Source organism: Talpa europaea (genome assembly GCF_964194135.1).
Source record: "Talpa europaea genome assembly, chromosome: 2".
Classification (NCBI taxonomy): Eukaryota; Metazoa; Chordata; class Mammalia; order Eulipotyphla; family Talpidae; genus Talpa; species Talpa europaea.
Genome location: NC_140068.1, coordinates 50802769 through 50816018, shown reverse-complemented (window position 1 = coordinate 50816018; position 13250 = coordinate 50802769). Strand labels below are relative to the sequence as shown.

The window sequence follows — 13250 nt, the reverse complement described above, 5'->3', positions numbered from 1 at the left end:
GGAAATATCAACCTTAATTCATATAATGATCACATGATGAACTACTTCAGCTAAATACTATGAAGCTGCTTACACTTTATAAATTTTTCAAACTATTCATATGAGACAATAAGAAAAGGTAACCATAGAATATACCATTAAATATACAAAGCTATTATTTAGGTTAGAATAATTTTTTATTATGAAGAATAAGAAAAGTCTTATAAATTGTTGGCATATCGGCTATTTATCTGGCTACTTTTAGAAAAGATCCCTAAAGAATTTTGTTAATTGTTAAGCTGCCATTAGATGCTTTTATTTGTTAGTCTGGGTTCTCCACTGTTTTATAGCACTATAAATTTAATTAGCATAACTGAAGAAAATACATTAAATGTCACTTGATGAATTAAAATAATAATTGATTTTATACTGTCCAATGCCACTGTTTTGTTCAACAGATGCCTTTCATATGCTATATAGAACTTATATGTGATGAAATGCAATTTGCTTATCTTCAAAGTTTATGGCTCCTGTGCATTATCTTTTCTATGAGGCAATTTCCTCAAAAGTTCACTAAAACTGTACTATTTTCTCATATTTAGAACTCTTAGGTCTTAATGTGGAAAACTCAACATGTGCCTGACCTGCATAGCCACCTGACATCTCACAAACCTTCCACACAACTTTGTCAGGATTTGGGAGTATATAGTACAAAACATTAGTCAGAAATATTCTTCTTATCCATCTTGCCATATATATATTTTTTGTGTTAAAAGATATTTTATTAAAAGAACACAATTTTAATTATTTTACATATGTAGAATTTTATAAATTCTTTTTATAGTAATTACTTAATATTTTCTATTTTCCATCATTTGTCTTTTGGAATAATTCCTTCAGTAGTAAAATAATGTTCGGAGTTCCCTGTAACTAAAATAATAGCTTCTTGGGTAATACCCCTTCTTGCAAAATCTGTTTTCTCCCACTATATTGGCGGCTGTTTTGGCCACTGCTTTAAAGTTTCCACTGAACGGTTTGGTCTTGGCAGCTTATATGCAGTGTTAGCCATGGCTAATACTGAAATATTTCATTTTCAGTGTCTGTATGCCTATAATTCAACATACGGATTAAACAGGAATAAGGCTTGTATGAGATCTAGCTTGTTACCTCCTGCCGCATTGATTGTTGTAACATGATTCCAAGGAAACTCTTAAATATTAATTATACTCTTAAATACAATTAAAATTAAGTTAATTTTAATTTAATTTAATTTAAATTAAAAAAAAATCTGGAAGAAAACGCATATCAAGCCACTGGTCTTCACTTAGTACACCCAGGGTTTCAAATATTCTTGTTAATTCACAAAGGCATGAATCTCCTGTCAAAAAAGGAACTCTTAGAAGCATCTCTGCTAATATAAAGTCAGCAGCCCACATGTCCACATCTACACCACAAAGTCTGACTCAGGGGCCTGATATCTCCTGCCTACAACCTGATGTGTATACGTTCTTTTAGGGCTGCCAAACACTTTATTTATTTATTTATTTATTTTTTTACACAGTTTTTTGCCTGTAAACTGGGAGTACTGACAATGATAACAGTAGCAACAACAACGTCCATTTCATAGTGTAAGGAGGTTCATAAATAAACACATGAGCGCCTGGCACACAATAAATCATACTGGGGCATTATAAATTAAAAACTATGTGAATAGGGGCCTCCCTGGTGGCGCAAGTGGTTAAGCACCGCACTATGAAGCAATCCACAGCCTCTGCAGCACGAGTTTGATCGCTGGCTGGCCAGGGAGAAACCCACATGGCAAAGCCTGTCTCCTGTCTCGCCTGCTGCTCCCCTCAGCAATGTGTTTCAGTCAGTCTGCCTGTTCTGTTCCCCACTCTGTCTCTGGTGGATCCTTTCACCCCCCACATCTCTGTCCTGTACCCTGGCTCTTGTATGCATAAATAAATAAATCTTTAGGAAAAAAAAAAACTACGTGAATATTGTAAAATGAACTTCCATGTACATTTCATCTAAAAAGAATTTTACGGTTCAAAAATATTGAAAACCATTCTTATGAACCCAAGCTAAATATTCAGATTTGCTTTCTTTTTTTTTATTAAATAATAATTTTTATTATTATATTCCCCCATACAACTGCACATGCCCCATTCTGACCCCAATCCCTCGCCTCCCGGCCCCCACCCCCCAAAAAGTGTCTCTGGTTCATAGTTTTTTGTTGATTTTGATTTTCACTTTCTTATAGTTATTCTTTTTCCTGATCCCTTATTTAAGTTTTCTAGATTCCTGCTATTAGTGAGACCATCCGGTATTTTTCTTTTTCTTTTTGGCTTATTTCGCTGAGCATGATCCCTTCCAGCGCCATCCATGTTGCTGCAAATTGCATGTGTTTATCTTTTTTGAATGCTGAGTAATATTCCATGGTATATATGTACCACATCTTCTTGATCCAGTCATCTATTTTTGGGCATTTGGGCTGTTTCCAAAGCTTAGCTATTGTAAATAGTGCTGCTATAAACATAGGGGTGCAGGTGTTCTTTGGAATTGATGTTTCTGTGTCCTTTGGGTAGATACCTAGGAGTGGAATTGCTGGATCATATGGAAGCTCTATGTTTCGTAGGTCCAGGAATCTCTACACAGCTCTCCATAGTGGTTGGACCAGTTTGCATTCCCACCAACAGTGCAGGAGAGTTCCTTTTTCTCCACAACCTCGCCAACATTTGTTGTTGCTAGTTTTTTTAATATGTGCCATTCTCACTGGTGTAAGATGGTATCTCATAGTAGTTTTGATTTGCATTTCCCTGATTACAAGTGATGTTGAACATTTTTTCATATGCCTGTTGGCCATTTGCATTTCCTCTTCAGAGAAGTTTCTTTTTAGCTCTTCTGCCCATTTTTTGACTGGGTTATTTTCTTTGTTGTTGTTGAGTCTCATCAGCTCTTTGCAGATTTTTGTGATCAGTCCTTTATCATTAGTGTTGGGTGCAAAAATGTTCTCCCAGTTGGTGGTGTTTCTCTTTGTTTTTGTTATTGTCTCTTTTGCTGTGCAGAAGCTCTTTAATTTGATGTAGTCCCAGCTGTTTATCTTTGCCTTCACTATCACTGCTTTGGGTGATGTGTCTGTAAAGATGTCTTTGATATGCAAATCACGTAGTGTTTCGCCTATATTTCCTTCTATGTATTTTATGGTTTCAGGTCTTATGTCTAGTTCTTTAATCCATTTTGAGTTGATTTTGGTGTATGGTGTGAGGTAGTGGTCAAGCTTCATTCTTTTGCATGTAGCAACCCAGTTTTCCCAGCACCATTTATTGAACAAACTTTCTTTGCTCCAATGCATAGTCTTTGCTCCTTTGTCAAAGATTAGTTGACCATAAATATGTGGGTTTATTTCTGGATTTTCTATTCGATTCCATTGGTCTGTATGTCTATTCTTGTTCCAATACCATGCAGTTTTGATGATTATGGCTTTGTAGTATAGTTTGAAGTCTGGGAGTGTGATGCCTCCATTTCCTTCTTTTTTTTTTTCAGTAGAGCTTTGGCTATTCGGGGTTTTTGGTGATTCCATATGAATTTCATCAATAATTGTTCTATTTCTTTGAAGAATGTCATTGAAATTTTGATTGGAATAGCATTGAATCGGTATATTGCTTTTGGTAGGATGGCCATTTTAATAATGTTTATTCTTCCAATCCATGAGCAGGGGATGTCTTTCCATTTCTTTGTGTCTTCTTCTATTTCTTTTAACAGTGTTTTATAATTTTCTTTGTATAGGTCCTTTACCTCTTTTGTTAGATTTATTCCCAAATATTTGATTTTTTTGTTTCGATAATAAAAGGGATTTTTTTTTTAATTCTTCTTCTTCAGATTTATTGTTTGTGTATAGGAAGGCTCCTGACTTTTGCGTGTTGATTTTGTATCCTGCCACTTTACTGAATTGATTGATAAGTTGAGTTAGTTTTTCTGTGGAGTTTTTGGGGTTCTCTATGTATATTATCATATCATCTGCAAATAGTGATAGTTTGACTTCTTCTTTTCCTATTTGGATTCCTTGGATGTCTTTCTCATGTCTTATTGCTCTGGCTAGGACTTCCAGTATTATATTGAAAAGCAGTGGTGAGAGTGGACATCCTTGTCTTGTTCCAGATCTTAGTGGAAATGCTTTCAGCTTTTCACCATTGAAGATGATACCGGCTGTTGGCTTGTCATAGATGGCCTTTATGATGTTGAGGTATGTTCCTTGTATCCCAAGAATTTCAAGGGCTTTTATCATGAATGGGTGTTGCACTTTGTCGAAAGCTTTCTCAGCATCTATTGATATTATCATATGGTTTTTATATTTCTTTTTGTTGATGTGTTGGATAACATTGATTGATTTTCTGATGTTAAACCATCCTTGTGTCCCTGGAATGAATCCTACTTCGTCGTGGTGAATTATCTTATGGATACATTGTTGGATTCTGATAGCTAAAATTTTACTGAGGATTTTTGCATCAGTGTTCATTATGGAGATTGGTCTGTAGTTTTCCTTTTTTGTGTTGTCCTTATTCGGTTTTGGTATTAGTGTAATGTTGGCCTGCCAAACACTTTAACCAGCCTCGTATCTGCCAGTTTTAGGACTTCATTTTCACAGAGTAACAAGTTGGTTTTAGATCCTATGTGGAATCTAATGTTGATGTAAATATTCTAGTATTTGTAGATGCATCAGCATGTAGCTTTGATGTGTGGTGGTGCCAACAAAACACTATTATCCCTTATTATAACCTCTAAGTAGGTTTCCATATAATCAAAGACAAGCTAATATTAGATTTGTGTCCAAAAGCATCAAGAAGACCAATTATATATGAATGACTTAGGCCCTGTAATAATTTTATTTCTTTTAAGGCTATTCTATTTATATTACTTTAGCTTCTGATTTATGTTCAAGTTTGAGTTTCTTAATGGTAAAAATTTGGTTGGTATTGTTGACTCTGGCCTACTAAACCATAGCAAACTGTCCCTTCCTGAGGAAGCCCAGTTTTTCTTAACACTTTGCTCTCAATTTCAGATCCATTGCCATCTGTTGCATGAAGCTCTACTCAACTGAAAGGTACCTTCTCATACTTAAAATTTATATACTAATAATTTAGTTTCAAAATGTTCTAAAACATTAACTGGTAAAATGCACCATAGAAGAGACATACCACAATGTAGACTCATTATTTCCATTTTATAGATAATGAAATTTAGACTTCAAAGTCTAAAATACCTCCAATAATGTCACAGAACTTAGTAGTGGTAGAGTCAGGAATGTGCAGGATGAGTAAGCAAATGCCAGTGTTTTTACTATATATTTGCTCTTAAATAAGTATGCTTTAATTTTTAAAAATATATTCAAGTTAAAAAGTCATTCTTAAATAAGTTCAAATTAATATTAGGTATCAGTTAAAGATTTGAAGCACAAATGTTAAAACATCATCTTATCTTTTACCATTACCTTCCAAAATGGTGACAATAAATTACAGACAATCAGAGAATTAACCTAGTACAGATAGTTCTATCATCTCATGTCTGGTGATGTTCAGTTTTGGTTTTGCTACTTAGTTTATAAAGACAATAAAGACAGATATACTGTCAATGACACCTTTGTCTCAGCTACCTAATAGACTGGTTTACCAATGACTGTGCTAACTTTTCAAGGCTCTGAGGCTGGCTGACATGCTGATGTTATTCTTTGGTGCTAGTTTTTGCAGTAACGAGCCTTAGTCAAGAATTGTTCATTGCATGTCTATAGGCTGCATAGTGCAAACTGTGTTCTTATAGATGATTGACTTAGAACACATGGACATCTAAATTGGCTTAATATCTGATACATTTACGATATTTTTATATGTGTTTTATGAATTGGATTATTGATAAAGTTTGATTCCACTTGTTCTTGAATTTGTTTCTTAGAAATTGAAGATCAGTGTACTTACAAAGTAACTATCCACCAAAAGTAGAAAGTTTTTTATTTTCAAAATCAGGCATTCATTAGACTACAAAAATTACTGTTATCTGTATGGCTTTTTGGTTTTGCTTCTAGACACTAATACTCAGTTTACAGATTTTAAAAGAATCTCTGCAAGCTTAATGTTATAACTAAAGGCAGGAATAAAAAATATCAGCATATTTTTTTTTAAATCAGTGCAATGACTGTTCTTAGAACAATAGCTCATACTTGGTTGGTCCTGAAGCATTTGCAGTGGGAATCTGTTGGATTAGAAATGGAAAATTTCTTTATATAATAAATCTTAGTGCGACTGTTTCTCATTTCCTTTAGTGCTCATCTTGACTGAGCTGACCACCTCCAAATTCAGAGGGATATGTGTAATGGGCCCAGGGCTCTTGCAAAAGTACAATAACTAATTTTTAAAAGTAGAAAGTTCTTCTTCAGAAACATATTATGAAAACTTACCTAAAACTATAAAATAACAGCATTTTCTGGAGGAGCTGATTGCTTCTACCATCAAAATTGAGTAAAAGCAAAGAAAAACACTTAATTGAAGATTGTTTTCAGAGTATATTTCCTTCTTTTATTTTTTTTTTAAAGATTTATTTATTTATACAAACAAGAGCTGGGATACAGGCCAGAAGTGCAGGGGGTGAGAGGATTCACCAAGACAGAGTGAGGAACACAACAGGCAGATTAACCAAAGTGCACTGCTGAGGGGAGCATTGGGTGAATCAGGAGAGGTCTGCTGTGCCATGTGGGTTGCTCCCTGGCTGGCGTGGAATTGAACTCATGCTGCAGTGGCCGTGGATAGCTTCATAGGTTGTGTCTTAACCCTTGTGCCACCAGGGAGGCCCAATATTTCCGTCTTGATCCAATAGTCTGTTGATGGAACTTTAGACTACTTTGATGTAGACTCATGCTTTCAACAACTACTTACTGACTATGCACTCTGTGTGTGGAGAAATTTCAAATAGACCTGGCTTCACAATGTCTTCTTATTACTCTCACTTCCAATAAAAAAAAAAAAAATTGCGGAATTCTCTATCCACATACAGTGAAGAATTATTTAATATTGTCATTTTGAGTTGTTTGTCGGTAGATATAGTTATACATTTGAAATGAAATAATTGGAGTGATTTTTGTCTATTCATCCCAATTGTATGTTTACTGTGAGGTAAACCTCATGGTTTAAATTTCAAAAATATTGTTTTGAACAGATGTCTGACAAATTATTGAGCTAAAACTATTTTCCCTAAAGTGTTTGAAGGGTCCATGGACTTAAATGTTTCTTGATACTTCTGAGGAGTTACAGACTAAGTCGAAAGGAATGGTTCTATAGGTAGTAAATAAAATAATGATAATATCTTCTTAGAGCTAAAGGCACTCTAGTACATATTTATGAGTGTGGGTTCTAAAGCAAGCCTTCTTGGGGTCATATCTGTTAATTATGTGATTTTAGATGAGATATTGACTTCTCTGTGCCTCAGCTTCTTTGTCTATAAAGTGGGTTAATAACAGTGTCTAACTCACTGGATTATTTTTGGATCAAGTGAGTTAATACATATACAGCTCTTGGAATATTTACTGATGCATACAGTATTCAATAATTGTGATTTTTATTTTCATTTTTCAACCCTACCTATTAGACCAGTAGCTTTGAGTTGAAGGAAGGTAGATTGTATTATTGGAATGAATTGAGTGATCCTAAACATTCTCCTGAGCCGTCTCAGACTGACGTAGGTTAGAGATTTTAAGGGCACCTCCAACTAAAATCTATCAGGCCACCTTTGGTTTAGTTTTCCTTTTTAGTTTGCTACTTTTCTCTATTCAAATATGCTCAGATGGTGATCCATCACTCTGCTCATTCTCCTACTCAATGTGTCTTACACTAATCATTTAACTCCGAGATGCTCTAGGCACTAAAATCTTTGAAAATTAACTCCTTATGGATTCTGCTCTGAGTGTCTCATGGAACAAATTATACAGTAAAGAAATTAGTTGTTCATTGAATTTTAAAGCCAGCAATTAATTTACTTAATCTCAAACAATTTAGTTAAGCTTTATTGTCCACATTCACTGTGCTTGGTCTTAAACTCTTTGGAAATAAAACTGAGGGACACTGCAGATCAGTCTGGTTAATTTAGAATACTCATTAGAAAGGTTCTCTAAGAAAGTACAATATAATATAAATTAAGATACAGATCAAATATTGTATGTTGTTCAAATAGATAGAAAAATTCCTTATTAATATATCTGATACCTAGATTAACCTCATCTCTCTATCCATATTCTTTGCGATGGAATTATAATTTGAGGTTCCAGAGAGTGGAAAAAAAAGTCTTCAAAGTTGCTGAACATTACAGTATCAAATGGTTGGAATGAAACTTGAGAAGTTATATCAGGTCACACTTAAAATGTTCCAGGCAAATAAAAATGTACATGAATCATAACCACTAAAGAAGCTCCATTCTCCACAGTCAGAATAAAAGGATGGCAGTTCCATCAGATAGTGGTTTTTCACATTTTTATAAAATCTTACTGTCTTTGAAACTCAGTCTAAAATATGCCTTTTTGCAAATGTTTCCTATTGGTAATTCAGGATTTCATTGCATTCAAACAAGTCCTCTTTCTGCATGTAGCCACTGAAGTTGGGGATAATTCCAGCCTATGAGATTCCTACAAAATGTGTTCTGTTCTTCCTGGGGTCCACTTGGTAGCAGAGGCATAGAAGTTTCTCCACTTGGACAGAATAGAAAATGAACGAGTATCCCAGAGAACAATATATTAGCCATGAAGAACAAAGTTGTCCAAGATAAAATATTTTAATTTTATAGAAGATACTAAATATAGTTGATGCTTGAAGATTTGCTACTAGGTTGTAGCAGGTTCTTATTTTTTCCCTCCAGTTTAATTAGTTTAGAGTGATAAGAAGGCATCCCAAAAAGACGGCTTGAAGATTTGCTATTTTAATTAGCCAAGTGTATAAGGAGAAAAACCATCATCTAACATGAAGAAAACTGAAGGCAACTTTAGCATATCAAAAGGAGATAAGACCATCTCACCAACAACACTATGCTAAATTTAAGAGTTTTATGGGCTGGTGCAGACTCATGAAATAGCAGGAATGTTCTTTGCCTTTGTACGTGAAAAAATACTCACATACTGGTACCCTTGCAAAGGGAAGGCCACATGGAAGCTACTTAACCTCCAATGGCCAGGAGAGACACCATGGCACTGCCTCAAGTGTGGGCATTGTGTATGTTACATGCCAGTTCATAAATGCTATAGGACACACATACATTTAAAGGGGAGTAGAATAGGAGTCAAATATATTTTGGTATTAACAAACCAAAGCATTTAGAAAGAACTTGGCATTTCTTATGACTAGAATGAACGTCAAATAGTTCACATGATTTAGACTGAGATTTTATGTGCATAATTTTAGATTGATTATCATAGATATGTTTTTCATATTTGGCCCAGGTTTCCTTTGGCTCAGATGTTTTAAGTGCTTTGTGTGCATGGCTTCTGCATTAACATTGTGCTGTGTCTATTTTGTGATCTGTTATTAGTATTATCAATTGGAACTCAGGTAAACTTTTATATAAAATGAAGGCAAGAAATGAAAATCGTCAATATCTTTTAACTGTTAACCCAGGCCCGAGGTAGTCTGCATAAGCATCTGCTCTGCACTTCCAGAGATAGCTGTTTTTCTACCTTCACTCTCTAATTACACCTTCTGGGAGACAGAAATTTGTACCATTTTGCCCTTCATTTGCATCATCACAGCAACTCTAGCCTTTATGTCCCTTTGCCTGATAAGTTGCAGGGTTTGGGTTTCTGCACACTGATTATTCAGCCAGGCTTGCCTCTCCTTGGAAGGCTCCAAGGACGTTGCTATTCTTCCTTCGGGCTTACAGCACGTACTTGAAAAGACCCGTCTTGCCTTCCATCCTGCTCAAACAGTGGTGCATGACATCCTCTCAGCCCAGTTTCACCTTTCTGAAGACTAGAGTGTGCCTACATGAGGCTAAATACATGCACTTCTTGTTGGAGGCTGAATATATCTTTGCATTCATTTGAGATTAACCCTTAAGAAGCATGCCTTGCAGCTTACCCGTGGGTCTGCCTTTCAGAGCAGATTCATTATTTTCCATTATTCGGCAGAAGAAGTAAGATACTCAGTATCTGTCCTAGGGCTATTCATGTATGCTTTCTCAGTAATGTACACCTAGGACATTTAGTCAATTACTTGTTTGTGATGTTCATTGATCATAAATTGAAGTTTAATCTAGAAAAAAATGTTTATACGTTCTTGCATGGAAGTTCGAAGGGATTGCGCTACAAACTACAGAAAAGCTGAATAAAATTCTGAAAATCAGGCTGATGTAGTGCAAAATGTAGTCTCCAGGGACTGTGATTAATTATCTGAAAATGTATATAACACAAATGATTAAATTGGGTAATTTAACTGAAACATTCAGATTATTGTGGCTATATTTGAGTGATTCATAGAACTCAAAGCAAAGGGTCCATAAAAGTCACATAAAATCCAATTCTCTCTGGGATTGCTCATCTACTTAGACAGGATGCCTAAGCAATTTGGGTTGTAGGTACTCTTGACGTTGGAGAATTTTCCAGCCAAACTCTGATCAAAATGATTTTCCTCCTCTGTTTATTGATTATAAGTAAGAAAGACACCTACTCTCACCAATCATGAAACTTTTTGCCTGGAAATTCTCTCATAGAGGATCAGAATTAAGAAAGAAAGTATAAAAAGATCTCATTTTGCCTAAGAATTGAACCATGAAGATAGTCAAATAGGATATAGTATAATTATTTCATCAGATGTCATTTTTCGTATACATTCACTTTGTACCTTTGGAAGGCAAATATATAAATTAAGTATGATAGAATCTAATGCCTTGTAATGATTTGTAATCATAATTTGAATAACACACAATCATCATTCCATGGCATATTTCTTAGAAGTTTCACTGAGATTAAGCAAGCTGATAATAACAGAAGGAAAAAAAAAATGATTGCCTGAAGCTACAAACTCTGAGAACATTTTCAGGTGTTTGAAGATAGTTACTGAGGCCCAAATAATCCTTTTCTTTTCTGTACTAACTACCATTTTCCCTTTCTTTGATATACCATGAAACCTTCCCTGAATATTTGGACTAAAGGACACTCTTTCTTCATCATGCCTTTGAGTTCTTTGCCATATTTTTAATTTTCTTTTTTAAAGATTTATTTATTTATGCATACAAGAACTGGGGTATAGGCCAGAGGTGTGGGAGGGTGAGAAAATTCACCAGAGACAGAGTGGGTAACAGAACAGGCAGACTGAAATACACTGCAAGGGGAGTAGCAGGCGAGTCAGGAGAGGTCTGCTGCACCATGTGGGTATCTTTCTGGCTAGGGATCAAACTCATGCTGCAGTGGCTGCAGATAGTTTCATAAGTCACACCACCGAGGAGGCCCTATTTTTAATTTTCTATGGGATGAGTTCATACTTAAGTTTATATCCAACAGCTTCCAAATAGATGACAAGTGCCTTAAATACAAAATACAGAGAGATAGGGAGGAAGAAAGACATTCTATTTTCCTTCCAATAATAAATTTCTGTGTATTGCTTGCACTATTCTATTCCAAAGAAATAAACCTCATACCTGGAGCTGGTTTAACCTTGTCATAGAGATCCAGGAAGTCACAGAAAGAAGTTAACTAGGTCTGGGCTATGGGAGGCTAATTCCAGATTCAAGAAAATCTTTAGGAAACTACAGATGACTGGAATCCAGACACAAGAAGATGTGTTAGACTCAAGATTGCACATGCATTTTGGGAAGTGAAAAATATTAGTTAAAACATAATGTATCTTTGAAGTTGCCATATATTCCAGGACTAGAAAATTTCTGTAAATTAATTTTTTTACTGATTGAAACTTCATTTTCCAAGAAGCATTGATTACTGAATGTAAGCCAGTAGGGGAATGGTTAAATATATTTTGTAAATAATTAAATGGAATGTTATACTGATTTAGAAAAATAAGGTTATTTTGTATATACTGACATGAAATCATGTCCACAACATATTGTTAAATGAAGGAAATATAGTTTCCTTGTAACATTACTATATTATCTTATTTTGTTAAAGATACATACATACAATTATTGTAATATCAGAACTACAAAACATCTGGAGACACTAATAATCCAAGATTTTTTTTGGAAGGGTGGTGGATAGGATAGTCGGGTAATTCTTCCCAGAAGAAGGTACATTTAAGTCAATGTAAAGAATGGATAGTAGTTAAATTGACAAAGGTAAGCAAGGAAGGGGCAGTATTCTAGGAAGAGAGAGAAAAAAAAAACTGTATGAGTTCTTTAGAAATCAAAAGAAGTCTGTAATTGCAGAGTACAAGTGGAAAGTGTAAGTGACAAGTCTGGAGGTCAGCAGAGTCATTACAGAATATATGTTGTCTTAATGATTTCTCTTTATTCTAAAAGCCTTTGAAGAGTTGTTAGCAGGAGAATGATATGGTCAGACTTCAGTCAGAAATATGATCATGCCAGCTAACTAAACTATAGATTGTAGAAAAGTAAGAGTGGAAAATAAAGAACACTTTGAAGAATTTATAGTAATCTAGGCAAGAGACAGCTCTGGCCTAAATTAAAATATTGCCAGTGGTGTTGAAGAAAATTGCTTGAATTCATGAACTGCGTAGGAGATAGAACTATAAACTGTTCAGTGAGACAAGGTGCCCTGAAGGCAACAAGGTTTTCAGGAGTGAATGAGGAATTGGTTGGACACACCAGGATTTAGGTGCCTATAGCCTATTTACACAATATGTGGTGTGTAGACATTAGAGATGTCAGTGGACAAATGAGACGAATGTGAATTTTAGGAGAGACATCTAAACTGGGCCTATTCGTTTGCTATCAACAGTACATGGTCTGCAGTGAGAACCTAAACTCATTCAAGAAGGCATGATGTGAAAAGAACCTTGGCAGCTTGGTAGATTACTGAAGAATATCAACCATTAGAGGCCCAAAGAAAGAAGAGAACTTACCAGAGAATGGCAGGTCAAAAGAACAACGGGAAATCACACCATTAAAATAAATGAACACTCAGTAATCTTTAGCAATTAGTCCTGGCCAACTATGTAAGGGAATGCTACATAAGGTAGTTTGTTCTCTAATTACTAGAGAGCTTCAAGTGAGACTGTCTCTAATCTTTGATAGTATCACAGAAGAGATTCCTATAAAAAGCAGCAGTTTAG

General features: G+C 35.1%; 1 pseudogene across 1 annotated transcript; it reads right to left on the bottom strand.

The window, feature by feature from the left end:
* Positions 1–1250: 1250 nt before the first annotated feature.
* On the bottom strand, positions 1251–5053 carry LOC311187192 (cyclin-dependent kinase 7-like; annotated as a pseudogene). The gene is made up of 2 exons: positions 4571–5053; positions 1251–1496 (listed from the first exon to the last, which is right to left on the bottom strand). The product of its transcript is annotated as a cyclin-dependent kinase 7-like (transcript).
* Between the last annotated feature and the right edge of the window lie 8197 nt (positions 5054–13250).